We start from the raw sequence: 15,030 nt of genomic DNA, 5'->3' as shown, positions 1-15,030 counted from the left end.
CTGTCAAGGAAGATGTGTCAAACAAGAAGGCTCTTGTCTCCCGCTTTGATAATTCCAATGAGTGGATTATTGATAGTGGCTGTTCTCACCCTATGACTGGTGACCGGAGCAAGCTTCTATCCTTGGAAGAGTATGATGGTGGTGTGGTTCTCTTTGGTAATGATGCACCATGTATGGTCAAAGGCAGAGGGTCCATCTCTCTGAATGGAAAGAGCAGTGCTGACAATGTGTACTAGGTTGATGGTCTCAGACGCAACCTTCTAAGTGTTGCCCAACTGAATGATAGTGGTCTCACTCTAGAATTCAAGAATGGAGTGTGCAAAATCAAAGGAAAGAATGGTGAATTGATGGCCACCGGCATGCAGACTAAAGGTAACCTATTTCAGTTGAATGCAAATATTAGTACTTGTCTTATGGCCAAGTTCAATGACAGCTGGATATGGCATAGGAGACTCTGCCATGTAAACTTTGATAACATTGTGAAGACCAGTAAGATCAAGGCAGTTAGAGGGTTGCCAGTGTTGAGAAAACTGGAAAATACCTTGTGCAGAGAATGTCAACTAGGGAAAATGTCTTCCTCAACCTTTAAAGGTAAACCTTTCACTGCTGACAATTTACTTGATCTTGTGCATATTGATTTGTGTGGTCCTATGAAAACTAGGAGTGTGCAGGGTGATAGATACTTCATGATTCTCATTGATGACTTCTCAAGAATGATGTGGGTTACACTCTTGAAAGATAAGTCTGAAGCTTTTGGAAAGTTCAAAGCTTTCAGAGCATTAGTGGAGAAGGAAAGTGGTAAAAGGATCAAGTGCCTTAGAACTAATCAAGGAGGGGAATTCACTTCTGGTGAATTCAATAAGTACTGTGAAGAAAATGACATCAAGAGGCAACTATCTACCCCCCAAACTCCACAGCAGAATGGCTTAGCAGAGAGGAATAACTAGACTATGGTTGAAGCAGCAAGAACAATGCTGATTCAAGGAAAGGTTGCTCACACCTTTTGGAGAGAACTAGCGAGCACTGCAGTCTACACAATGAACTAGGTACTCATCAAGAAAGGTAAGGATAAAACTCCTTATGAGTATTGGACCGGTAAGACACCTATGGTTAGCTACTTTAGAGTGTTTGGTAGCAAATGTTACATCAAGAGGAGGGAAGACAAGAGCAAATTTGATCCGAAATGTGATCAGGGAATATTCCTAGGGTATTCCACCAAGAGAAAAGCTCTCAAGTGTTTCAATAATAGGACTCAGAGAATTATGGAAAGCATCAATGTGAGAGTTGATGAAACCTCTGAGAAAACTGGGGAAACCGGCAGTGAGCAAGTAGTAAATGAACCGGTTGTAACCTTCTGGGAACTGGTTGCCAATCAACCAAGTACCAGAACAGTGTTCCTACACCGGTAGATGTAGATGCTGATACTGATGGAGAAGAGGATGAAGAAGAAAAGCAAGAGGAATCTATTAAGACCATTCCTCAGTATGTCAAACTGAATCATGTTCCTAAGCAGATCATAGGAGATAAGGATGCAGGAATCCTTACAAGAAGAAAGGTCAGAGAAAACTCATCTATGATTTTTGAATTTGAGCCTAAATCATTCAAAGAGGCACATAAAGATGAAGACTAGATCAAGGCAATGGAAGAGTAACTTGACCAGATAGAAAAAAATGGTACATGGTCTTTGGTACCCAGACCGAAGCATAAAAATGTCATCGGTACCAAATGGGTTTTCAGAAATAAGTTGAATGAGGATGGCACAATGATTAGAAACAAAGCCAGACTAGTGTGTAAAGGATATGCCCAAGAAGAAGAAGAAGACTATGGAGAAACCTTTGCTCCTATAGCCAGATTGGAAGGAGTTTGTATGCTTCTTGCATATGCAGCTTTTAAAGGATTCAAAGTATATCAAATAGATGTAAAATCTGCATTCCTAAATGGTGTACTTGAAGAGGAGGTGTATATAGAGCAACCAAATGGGTTTGCCCTATCTGAAGACAGTGCCATGGTGTGTAGGCTACATAAAGCCTTATATGGTCTAAAGAAGGCACCTAGAGCATGGTATGAACATCTGCACTACCATCTTGTGAAAATTGGATTTGAGAGAACAAGCGAAGATAGCAATATCTACTTGAAATCTGAAGGAGATCGGATCCTGATTGGTGAGGTACTTGTTGATGACATTATCTTTGGTGGAGATGACAAGATGAGTCATGAGTTTGTAGATGTGATGAAGAAAGAGTTTGAGATGTCACTCATAGGGGAGATTAAGTTCTTCATTGGACTGTAGATTCTACAGATGAAAGATGGAGTCTTTATCACTCAGTCCAAGTATGTCAAAGAGGTGTTCAAGACCTTTGGCATGGAAGATAGCAAACCGGTTGGTACACTGATGGTGACCGGTTGTAAACTATCCAAAGAGGATGACTCAACATTGGTTAATGAGAAGGAATACTAATTAATGATTGGTAAGTTGCATTATGTAGTGCATAGCAGACTGGATATTGCACATGCAGTTGGCATTACTGCAAGGTTCTAGAAAAGTCCAAAATAATCCCACTTGGTTGCAGTCAAGCAGATTCTTAGGTATCTGAAGGGAATAGTTGACTATGGATTGTGGTATCCATATAGCAATGATTTCAACTTGAAAGTATTCACAAATGCTGATTGGGTAGGTAGTGTGGACGACTGGAAGAGCACAATCGGTGGTGTATTCTTTCTTGGTGGTAGACTGGTCTCATGGATGAGTAAGAAGCAGAGTTGTATCTCTCAGTCTACAGTGGAAGCAAAGTATGTTGCAGCTTTCATGAACCACACTCAGACAATCTGGATGAAGCATGTATTAAATGGTTTCGAAATTTCTGTATCTGAACCAGTAAGCATATTTTGTGATAACACAAGTGCTATCCATATTTCAAAGATTCTGGTTTTACATTCTAGAACCAAGCACTTTGAGCTTAAGTATCATTTCTTGAGGGAAAAGGTTTAGAACAAAGAGATTGCACTGGAACATGTTTCCAGTAAGGAGCAGTTAGAAGACATATTCACCAAGCCTCTCCCAAAGGCTACATTTACATACTTAAGAGGTGAATTAGGGGTGCTGCCCCTTTAGGAGGTGAACTAATGGTATATGCTCCACATCAGTCAGGTATTGCATAGTCAAATTTTTTTTGGATTGATGTGATTGAAGGATGGTACTCCTCAGGGGGAGTAGCATAATGGAACGGGGAAGCTTGTGCCTCCACTTTGGCATTGTTGTAAAAGGGGGAGAAGAAGTGAAGCGGAGAAGATATTTGCAGAAACTGGGGGAGAAGATGTGAAGCAAAGAGATATCTTTGTATATTACCATCAATGCCAAAGGGGGAGATTGTTTGCATTATGTGAACCAGTATGAGGACATGATAACATTGTATGTTGTCATTGATGTCAATATGCTGAAGAGAGAACCGGTATGTTACCTAGAACCGGTATATGTAAGAACAGTATAACATTGTGAACCGATATATGTGCCAAAGTGAAGTGGTATGTTTGTTCAAGATGAACCAACATGTTGGTATGGGAACCGGCACATGGAAGCTTTTTATGACTACCGGTTGGTAGTCTCAACGTTAGGGTTTCTGGTTGAAGTGCTTCAAGCCTGTGTGACTCAACCAATGACTTTTTGTGATGAGTTAGCATTGTAACGAAGAATAGATCATGTTGCCATGTCAGCCTTGTGCACGTGAAGGATCTTGCATAAAGGAGATTGTTCCTATCTACCTCGGGAATGTGCGAAGTCTGTAAATAGTGAAATGCGTGATGGGTTATCAGCCGCCATGAAAGCAGTGGAAAATGAACAATGTAGAACATCTTGAGATTAGTTTAAGACTGTTGCATTTAATGCAATGTGCTCAATGGTCACGATTGAACCATTTGAATTGATTAACCTAATAGGTTTAGGGTTTAGGGTTTATGATACCGACCTATCTATTTCCTATAAGGTCGATGTTGTGTTTCTTTCTGAGGTTGTTGGCAAAAGTTGTGTGTGTGTGTGTATCCAAGTGAAGTGATATGTGATTCTTTCCAGACCAGAGGAGAGAAGTGATACTTGTAGAGTATAAGTTCAGAAGGTGAAGAGGAGCTAAAGCGGATCTACATTGGCATTGAGTGCTATTACCAGATCATTGTAATATCTGTTGATCTCTAACCACTTCAACAGTTGAGAAATCCCTTAACAGGGTAGCTTTAACCGGCTTACTATAAATCCTTTAACAGGGTGACTCAAAACCATTGAGTTCTTGAAATCCTCTAACAAGGTAACCTTTAACCTGGTTTAACCCTTAAGTAGGTGATCCCTAACAGGATCGGTTCCTAACAGAACCTATTATATAAGTCTTTAACCGGACAAGGCTCCTAACATAGCGGACTTCTAAAGAGTTCAAAAACATCTTGTGGGTATTCATCCCCACTGTGGTTTTTCCTAGTTGGGTTTCCACGTGAAAAAAATCTGTGTGTCATGTGTGGTGTTATTCATGTGATGGATTAGTTGATTTGTGTCTAAAGGTAAATCATGTTGATCTAGCTATTTACATATTTTTGATGATAGATTACCTATTCATGCACTAGGGTGAAATGGAAATGAAGTATTAGATTGTATGAAAAGATAAGTGTCAACCGGTTTATGCTTGTCTCAGTTATTTTGGGTTTGCTAGTTGTACTCTGTTTAAGACCGGTGTTACTATTTGCTTGCCAAAGCAAAGTGTTTACTGACAAACCAGTTTTAGTAAAGTGTTTTTGCCTGTACTAATTCACCCCCCCCTTCTCAGTACTGGTTTGGTACTATCCGTTCATCATTGAGTTATCAAATACATGTGTGAAACTAATTACATCAAAAGATGCTATATGCATCAGATCTAATGATACGGTTACAGTCATGGACTTATGCCCAAATATTAAAACATATGTTAAAAACCGCAACATCTCAAACTTTAAGAAAATGACCTTATCGGTCATTGAGAATCATGTTGTTTTTGTATACTAGTTAGCTTTCTTGTTCACCAGTTCACTATGTAGCTAACTCTGCTACTGGTTAGTCTAAATCGGTTGGGATGGCAAAACTAGTTAGGCTATATTGGTTATGCTAAACCGGTAAGGATACCGATTGAGCTTTATCAGATACATTATACTAGATAGATTATAACAGTTTGACAATATCGGTTATGCTATACCGGTTGGGCTAAACTGGTAAGGCTATACCGGAAACCAAAAGCAGGGCACTTACTAGTTATCATTTGAAAATTTCCCCCTTAATCTTCTAAAAAGATCCCAGTTAGAAGGAAAGCCTGTAGCCAAATGAAACATTATGACCTGCATAAACTCGAATGATTTAGCTTGCAAAACCATCAAATTTGTTGGTATTTTGGATATGTTGATATGGTTTTGTCATTGATGTCAACACTTATCATACTGATTGGCAATGTTCACCGGCAAGTGACTTATGCACAGTCACCGGTATTTGGTTCACTGATAGGATATATTATTCACCAACACTTGGAATGACATGGAAAATGCTTGGATATGATGAAGACATCATTTGGACACTTTGTCTTGGAGATTTGTTCATTGGTATATTCGAGTTTGCATATTTGTTGTTACCGACAAATAGGTCTAGGATAAGCACCGACAGGCTTATCTATTCCAGATCAGCACGACACGATATGGAGATGGTTATTTTTGTAAATGCATTAAGCCGACATGTTACATCGGGTATTGCATTGGTTATTGATTTGCTTGTAAATTTTTTTTATTGTAATATCTTTTGTAAAGACGACCTACACATTTTGGTCCTAGGCTTCAGTATATATGTAAGGTCTTATTTGATCGGAAGTAGAAGTAAGGTATGCAAATGCGAAAAGGATTGTAATAAGGTATATGTGACAATAAGTAGAGCTATACATGCAGACATCATTTGAATGTTGAAGGAAGGTTTTGCGAAGGCATATTAGAGCTAAACCGGTACTGAATCCAACATATGGAGATGCTATTTTGAGCAGTACATTATTATTGGATTTAACCATCCAATTGTAGTCAGTGTGACTCCCATTTGTGATTGAGCAGTGAGCTCTAGGCGCTTGACCTTTCTGCATGTGCCGACCCCCTATTGTATATGCATACTATCTACAGTAGTATCATCTGATTGTGGGTAAGGTTTCCCCTTATAGGGTTTCCACATACAAACATTGGTGTTATGTGTTGTGGATGTTATTGTCTTTCTGTTTCATGCATTAATCTTTACCGGTACTGCAATTAACTGATAAACTGTCTACCAGCATTAAGTTTTGGTTAAGTTAATTTTAGAACTAAATTCATTTGACAACTAATTCACCCCCCGCCCCTCTCAGTTGTCTCCGGGACCTAAAAATTGGTATCAGAGCATAGTTCTCTTTTTGCATAAGTTTAACAACTTGAGGAGATCCAATATCTTCTAACTATTTCAGGAAGGACAATCCTAAATTTGATGGAAAAAACTATGGCATATGGAAGATCAGGATGGAGACACATTTGAATTGCATTGGAAAGGACATTTGGGAAGTTACAAAGAATGGATATACTGTTGTTACTCCAGGTCAACCCAATCCACCTACCTTGGCTAAAGATGAAGAAAATGATTGCAAAGCAAGAGAAGCACTTTTGAGCACATCATCAGATCAGCAAATCATGGGATTATCAGATAGATCTACTACTAAAGCTATTTGGGACCATTTGGAAACATTGAATGAAAGAGATTCCATAGTCAAAATTGCAAAACTTGAAAGCTTCCGGGTCAGGTATGAAAATCTGAAAATGGAAGAAGATGAAAGGATTTATGCTTTTATGGAAAGAGTAAATGAAATTGTTTTGGGTATTAAATGTTGTGGAGGAACCTTAAGTGAAGATGAAATTGTTTCAAAAGTTTTAAGAGGATTACCACCTGCATACAAAATGAAAGTTACCACTATAATTGAGTTAAGAACAATGCCTAATACATCAGTAACTAGAGATACATTGATTGGAAAACTTTTAGCTTTTGAAATTGAGGAATTTCGTCCTATTGCTACTATAAAGATAGATTTAGCTTTTAAGGCATCAACATCATCTGCATCATCATCATTTGACAAGTCTGATTGGAATTGAAGAAAGCAGGAGAGAAAATGAAGAACTTGAAGCACTATTTGCAAGGAAAATGCCTAAAGGTCAAGTTGGAAGTAAGTATGAAGGCAAAACACCCTTTAAATGTTTTAACTATAATAAGATTGGTCATATGGCTTCTAGAGGCTCTGATAGACATGCAAGATTGAAAGAAGAAGCTAGAAGAACATATAAACCTAACCCTGAATATCAAAGATATAGATTTAAGAATAATAGAGACAAATCTTGTTATCTTGCTAATGAAGGAGTCACTAATGATTCTGATGAGGATCTGACAGATAATGGATGGGTCTTTGTTGCTATAACAAAAGATCAACCGGCACCTACTATTCAACCGGTAGAGCAGGCCCTGGCAGCTAAAGTTGAAAATAAGGATGAATGGATCATTGATTTAGGATGTTCACATCATATGACTGGTGATAAAAATAAATTCTTGACTTTTCAGGAACATAATGGAGGTCTAGTAAGATTTGGAGATGACAAAGCTTGTTTGATCAAAGGAAAAAGTACTATATCTCTTGATGGGAAGCACAATACTGACAATGTTTACTATGTTGAAGGTTTAAAGCATAATCTTTTGAGTGTTGGTCAATTAGTTGAAAAAGGATTTCTGTTATAGTTCAAGAATGGAAAATGCAAAATCATGAACATAACTGGTTTGGAAATTGCAACTAGTAATCAGACTAGAGGTAACATCTTTCATTTGAACAACAGTGAAAAGACATGCTTGATTGCACATATTGATGAAAGTTGGCTATGGCATAAGAGACTCTGTCATGTAAATTTTGATTGCATTGTGAAAATCAGTACAACTAAAGCAGTTAGAGATTTACCTAGAATTGTCAAACCTCACAATCCGGTATGTAAGGAATGTCAATTTGGAAAACAAGTTAGAGCATCTTTTAAGAGTATTGTAGAAAAATCCAATAATGCTCTTGACTTAATTCATCTTGATTTATGTGGTCTAGCTAGAACAAAAAGCTTACAAGGAGATAGATATTTCATGCTAATCATTTATGACTATTCTAGAATGTGTTGGGTTACTTTTGTTAGAGAGAAATCAGAAGCACTTGGGAAATTCAAGCTATTCAAGGTGATGGTAGAGAATGAAACCGGTAAGAAAATCAAATGTCTAAGATCAGATACAGGAGGTGAATTCACATCTAAGGAATTTAATACATTTTGTGAAGTGAATAGGATCAAAAGACAATTATCAACACCCCAGACACCCCAACAAAATGGAATTGTAGAAAGGAAAAATAGAACTATCTTGGATGTAGCTAGAAGTATGTTATCAGAAGAAAATCTACTACATGTATATTGGAGAGAGGCAGTAAGTACAATAGTCTACACATTCAACAAAGTTCACATCAAAGGTGAAACTGGTAAGACCCCTCATGAACTATGGTTTGGTATTACTCCTCTTAAAATTGATCTAAGAGCAAGGCATATAGATGTTTTAAGAGATTGCAGAAAATTGTTGAGAGTAAAAATGTGAAAATTGATGAACAATTTAGAGGAGATTCAAGGTATATAGACTCTGAACTGGCAATAGAGATATTGACAAATGAACCTACATTGAACACATCAGCATAGAAAGAAGATCCAGTTACACCGGCATCATTTGAAAATTCCACAGTAACTGAAGAACAACAACAAATAAAGACACCCTGGTATGTAAGATTGAATCACTCAGAAAGTCAAATAATTGGGAACAAGTATCAAGGAGTTATGACTAGAGGAAGACTAGAAAATGAAGAGGTATGTCTTATTTCTCAAATTGAACCAGCATCAATTAATGAGGCATGTGAAGATAAACACTGGATTAAAGCTATGGAAGAAGAATTTGAACAAATTGGAAAGAATAACACATGGACATTAGTTCCCCGACCTAAACACAAAAATGTAATTGGAACAAAATGGGTATTTAGAAACAAACTTAATGAAGATGGTAAGGTGATAAAAAATAAAGCAAGACTAGTATGTAAGGGATATTCACAGAAAGAAGGAAATGATTACAATGAAACCTTTGCACCGGTAGCTAGAATTGAGGCAGTAAGATTATTCTTGGCTTTTGCAGCACACAAGAACTACAAAGTATATCAAATGGATATTAAATGTGCATTTTTGAATGGAGATCTTGAAGAAGAAGTTTATATTGAACAACCTGATGGATTTTCTTTGACAGATAACAAAGATATGGTTTGCAGGTTAAGGAAAGATTTGTATGGGTTGAAGCAAGCTCCAAGAGCTTGGTATGCTAGATTGGACAAATATCTTTTGAAGATTGGTTTTTCTAAAGGTAATGTTGACATCAACTTATACTATAAAGTGACTAATGATGATATCTTGGTTATATAAGTTTTTGTTGATGATATAATCTTTGGAGGAGAAGATGGACTATGTAAAGACTTTTCTAATGAAATGCAATAAGAATTTGAAATGTCTATGATTGGAGAGATAAAATTCTTTTTAGGATTGTAGATTTTACAGACTAATAAAGGTATATTCTTGAGTCAATCTAAGTACTTGAAGGAGTTACTAAAGAAATTTGGCATGGAAAACTATAAACTGGTAGGTACACCGATGACTACAACTGATAAATTATCTTTGAAGGATGAATGAGAACCTGTTAACCCAACAAGATACAAATCTATGATAGGAGGTTTACTGTATTTGACACAAACAAGACCTAATATTATGAATGCAGTATGTATTGTTTCAAGGTTTCAGAGTAATCCTAAAGAAAATCATGAATCAGCGTTAAAAGGATTTTCTGGTACCTACAAGGCACTACAAATCTTGGCTTATGGTATCCTAGAGATGAAAGTTTTGAATTATGTGCATACACAGATACAAATTTGGCAGGAGATGTAGATGACAGAAAAAAGCACCACCGATGGAGCATTTTTTCTTGGAAGTAGATTAATTTCTTGGTTGAGTAAGAAACAAAGTTGCACATCTTTATCAATAGCAAAATCAGAATATGTTGCAGCAACAACTAATTGCAGACAGGTATTATGGCTTAAGAAAATGTTGAAGGACATAAAGGTAAAATGCAAGGAACCTATAAGTATCTATTGTGATAATACAACAAAAATTGATATATCTAAGAATCTGGTACTACATTCAAAAACTAAACATGTTTCTATCAAATTAAATTTTCTGAAAGAGAATGTTGAAGCAAAAGAAGTAAAATTGGTTTATGTGAATACTAAAGAGCAGATTGCATATATTTTTACTAAGCCTTTGCCTAAGGAGACTTTTGAATATCTCAGAGATCAGCTTGGGGTTATACCCCCACCGGTAGAGACTTAGACAGTTGATGTTTCATCATCAACCGACAAAACTAACAGAGAAATCTTTTACTTTGGCTTTGATGAGGAGAGATACTTCTCAGGGAGAGTAGTTGGTATAATGAATGAGTTGGTATTTTGTATTTGAACTTGTTTTTGTATTGCTTTGGCATTTGATGTCAAAGGGGGAGAAATTAATAAGGAAAAACTCATTTTACTCCTAGGGGGAGAGACTTTATCCCTTGGGGGAGAGATTGATTACTCTTTGTATCTATTTTTGATTTCTAGTTATGATCTCTTTTGGGAGATTGTTGGTTTTTGGTATTTGGCATTTCTGTTTTGGCACTTTGATGGTTTTTCCATCTTGTGTTGCCATCAATGCCAAAGGGGGAGATTGTTGGTATTTTGGATATGTTGATATGGTTTTGTCATTGATGTCAACACTTGTCATACTGATTGGCAATGTTTACCGGCAAACAAGTGACTTATGCATAGTCACCGGTATTTGGTTCACCGACAGGATATATTGTTCACTGACACTTGGAATGACATGGAAAACACTTGGTTATGTCGAAGACATCATTTGGACAGTTTGTCTTGGTGATTTGTTCATTGGTATATTCAAGTTTTCATATTTTATGTTACCAAAAAATAGGTCCAGGATAAGCACCGACAGGCTTATCTATTCCAGATCAGAACGACACGATGTGGAGATGATTTGTTATTTTTGTAAATGCATTAAGCTGACATGTTACATCGGATATTGCATCGGTTATTGATTTACTTGTAAATTGTTTTTATTGTAATATCTTTTATAAAGCCGACCTACACATTTTGGTCCTAGGCTTCAATATATATGTAAGATCTTATTTGATCGGAAGTAGAAGCAAGGTATGCAAATGCAAAAAGGATTGTAATAAGGTATATGCGGCAATAAGTAGAGCTATACACGCAGACATCATTTGAAGGTTGAAGGAAGGTTTTGTGAAGGCATATTAGAGCTAAACCGGTACTGAATCTAGCATATGGAGATGCTATTTTGAGTAGTACATTATTATTGGATTTAACCATCCAATTGTAGTCAGTGTGACTCCCATTTGTGATTGAACAGTGAGCTCTAGGCACTTGGCCTTTCTGCATGTGCAGACCCCCTATTGTATACACATACTATCTATAGTAGTATCATCTGATTGTGGGTAAGGTTTCCTAGCGTGGTTTTTCCCTTTACAGGGTTTCCACATACAAACATTGGTGTTATGTGTTGTGGATGTTATTGTCTTTCTGTTTCATGCATTAATCTTTACCAATACTGCAATTAACTGATAAACTATCTATCGACATTAAGTTTGGTTTACCGGTATTAAGCATTAAGTTTTGGTTAAATTAATTTTAGAATTGAATTCATTTGACAACTGATTCACCCCCCCTCTCTCAGTTGTCTCTGGGACCTAACTAAATTTTCACAGATTAACAACACCGTCAATGCCAAGAAGAGCCAGTAAAAAAATGGTAAGCCAAAATTGATGACTAGGACCATTATTCTTCCATCAGTTGTGGGCATGAATCTTCATTAACTTCATTCAAGCTCAGGTTTTGAAAGTGGAGAGTAGGAATTACCAAATTCAACTATGGCAGAGCCAAGGTGAATTGAGACAAAGGTTGCCAAGTGTGAGCAACTGGACTTGGTATTGCCGGTGGGCCAGGAATATCATGGTCATGCCCCATGATTGCAAGGAGAGCATGGAGTTTTGAATAAATCCTAATTCTTGTCTTTTAATCAAGGGCTCTAACCATATTCAGATCAGCTTGTTGAAATGGCCAAATTGAGAGTAAGTCCAACGAGCGCTTGAAACTGTCATATACTATGATAAAGTCATCTCGACTCTGCTAATAATGTCTAGAGAAGGTACCACCAAGATATGCTTGCCCATTCCTAAGATCATATTTATTAACCATAGAAAGTAGTTTATTACCCAATGTGAACTAAGGTTTCATGACCTTACCTGCAATAGTTTGTCGATTGGTCCAAGATTGAAGTAAGTCCAAGGCGTTAGACAGGAATATGGAGACCAACTGCGATGGAAATATGATTCTTTTCTCATACAGGAACAACACTTCTTTGCCAATAATTTTCTTCACACATCTTCGACAGTGTTGACACTGAACATTAAAACCCTGACCAAGGTGAGAGTAAGAAATATGATCTTCAAAAGGTGTTTCCCAATCTTCAACCTGCAAGGAGACCCTGTAATTTCTAGTCTGGTAGTCCATAGTTGAAAGAAATTCACTTAAATGCAATTCATAGGAGGCAAAGGAAGGCGAGATCAAGCTCAACGAATGCATTATAATGAGATCTCGAGTATGAAAATTAGAATTTAACTTGGAAGTTGTGCATAGGAAGAGTGATGTGAGCGGGAATTTAAAAGGATAAATGCTCCACAAGAAGTCAAGTAGGACACACTCATCTTGCAACACATGAAAATATACACATGTGAAGTACAAAATAAAATAAATTCTATTAGCAGTTAGAGAACACGGGAGAAAATCCATTAATTGTCATGATTGGAAGCCCATTTGAGTGAGTGACAATATATATCTAGCTTAATACTTTGACTATCGAGCCTTCCCCATACAAAAGAATCTGTGAGATCATTAACGATTGATATGCATTTATGCAATATAAAGTTTTCGCTAGTTGAATAAAATCTACCAAATTAAACCCCAAACTAGTTGAGTCTAAGTGTTGTCGTATCCCACATTTGCTAAGAAATCTGCTTCTACAGCATTATTTGTGTTAGAGGGGAATAGAAGAGGTTTTGAGATTCGTAAACTTTCCTAAATGATCCCTAATGCTACCTTAGTCTCAAGCTCTTCTTTATCTTTCCTCAATAAAGAAACACTATCGGTTAAGCTATATCAGTTAGGCTATACCAGTTTTCTATCCCATTTACCGATTGATTGTATTTTTGAATCTACTACCAATTAAGTTATATCGGCTGGGCAGAACTAGTTAGGCTATACCAGTTTGCAATACCAGTTAGGATTACCTTCTATACTAGTTACCTAATGACCTAGTAGGCAAGGCTAAACCAGTTTACTCTTTTGCTAACCTGTTCACTGAGTAGTTGAATCTGCTACCGATTAAGCTATACCGATTGGGAAACACCAGTTAGCTATACCCGTTAGGCTATACCAGTTAGAATTGACTTCTATTTCCTTCAAGCTCAAAAGTTGCCTTGAATCTGTTGCTACTACTCAATCCTTGATCACATAAGTTTATTTTCTTCACTCTTGGTATATTCAGGTAAGAAGAATTCCTCAAGAAAACCTTTGTCACCATTTATATTTTATCCCTTAACGGATGAGAAGGATTTTGTACCACATCTATGGGAAGGTCTCTTAACAAAAAAATTCCTTTTTTGAGTTAATGATCTCTGAAAATAAAGGGAAGTCTTCAATTTTAAGATGCATCGACATAGAATCCACTTCCAACTTATCACAACCCATATTTGCTAGGATATTTTCTGCTCTATTGCCTTCCCTGAATATGTGAGATATGGAATATTCTTCAAAAGAATCCAATAATGCCCAAGCTTGGACTAAAATGTAAGAAATCCTCTAGTTAAAAGAACGTCTAGATATGCAATCCTTAATTATAAGACGAATCCCCTTCAATATGGATCTTAGTAAAACTTAATTTTGTGGCCAATGTCAGAATAGATAATAGGGCAAGACCTTCCACCATATTGTTCATCCTAGGAGGAATAGAAGAAGCTTTGAATGCCACAAAATATCCTAAATGATCTCTAATGAAAATTCCTATCCTTGAAACCCCTGGGTTACCTCTAGATGAGCCATCAAAATTTAATTTCACAAATCCAACTGTTGGGGGTTGCCACTTGTCCAAAGCTCTATTAATTGGAAGTTTACCCTTTCCATTTGAGGCAAGAAAGGATGGGATAGATAGGCCCTTCCATTCCTTGATTATGCTACCATCCTAAGAAGACAAATTAAAGTTACTATTTGTGTTCTCTGTATAAGCATTGACCTGTTCAGATATATATTTCGCATTCTAGAATCTTTGGCAATTAAGAAGTAACCTGTTTAAAAATCCTCCTATTCCTTTCCCACCAAATTGACTATATGAATATCATTAGGATACATTTCCATATACATGCAAAAAAAGAACTAGAAAATAGGGTAGGACATGATTGGAGTAGCTCCCATAAAGTATAAGGCAATGGCATTGACAAATTAAGTTTCCTCAAAACAAAGGACCAACATTGTTGAGAAAAAGGACACCTTAGGAGCAAGTGATCAACAGTTTCAGTCTCCTCCTTGCATATTACACAATAAAATAAATTTGCGATGTGCAATTTTTCTAATTTGTCACTTGTTAAAATCCTCTTTCTAAATGATAACCAGGCAAAGCAACCAGCTTTAGGTAAAACAACACTATTCCAACAGAAAGAGAAGGCCCTGCTTTTAGTATGTTGAGTTTTCATATATACCGAATAGCCTTATAACCAATTTTGATAGAATATTTACCATCATGTGCAGGAGATCA

Source organism: Cryptomeria japonica, chromosome 8 (assembly GCF_030272615.1).
Source record: "Cryptomeria japonica chromosome 8, Sugi_1.0, whole genome shotgun sequence".
Classification (NCBI taxonomy): Eukaryota; Viridiplantae; Streptophyta; class Pinopsida; order Cupressales; family Cupressaceae; genus Cryptomeria; species Cryptomeria japonica.
The sequence above is the reverse complement of the archived record's forward strand: the minus strand, read 5'-3'. Positions refer to the sequence as shown.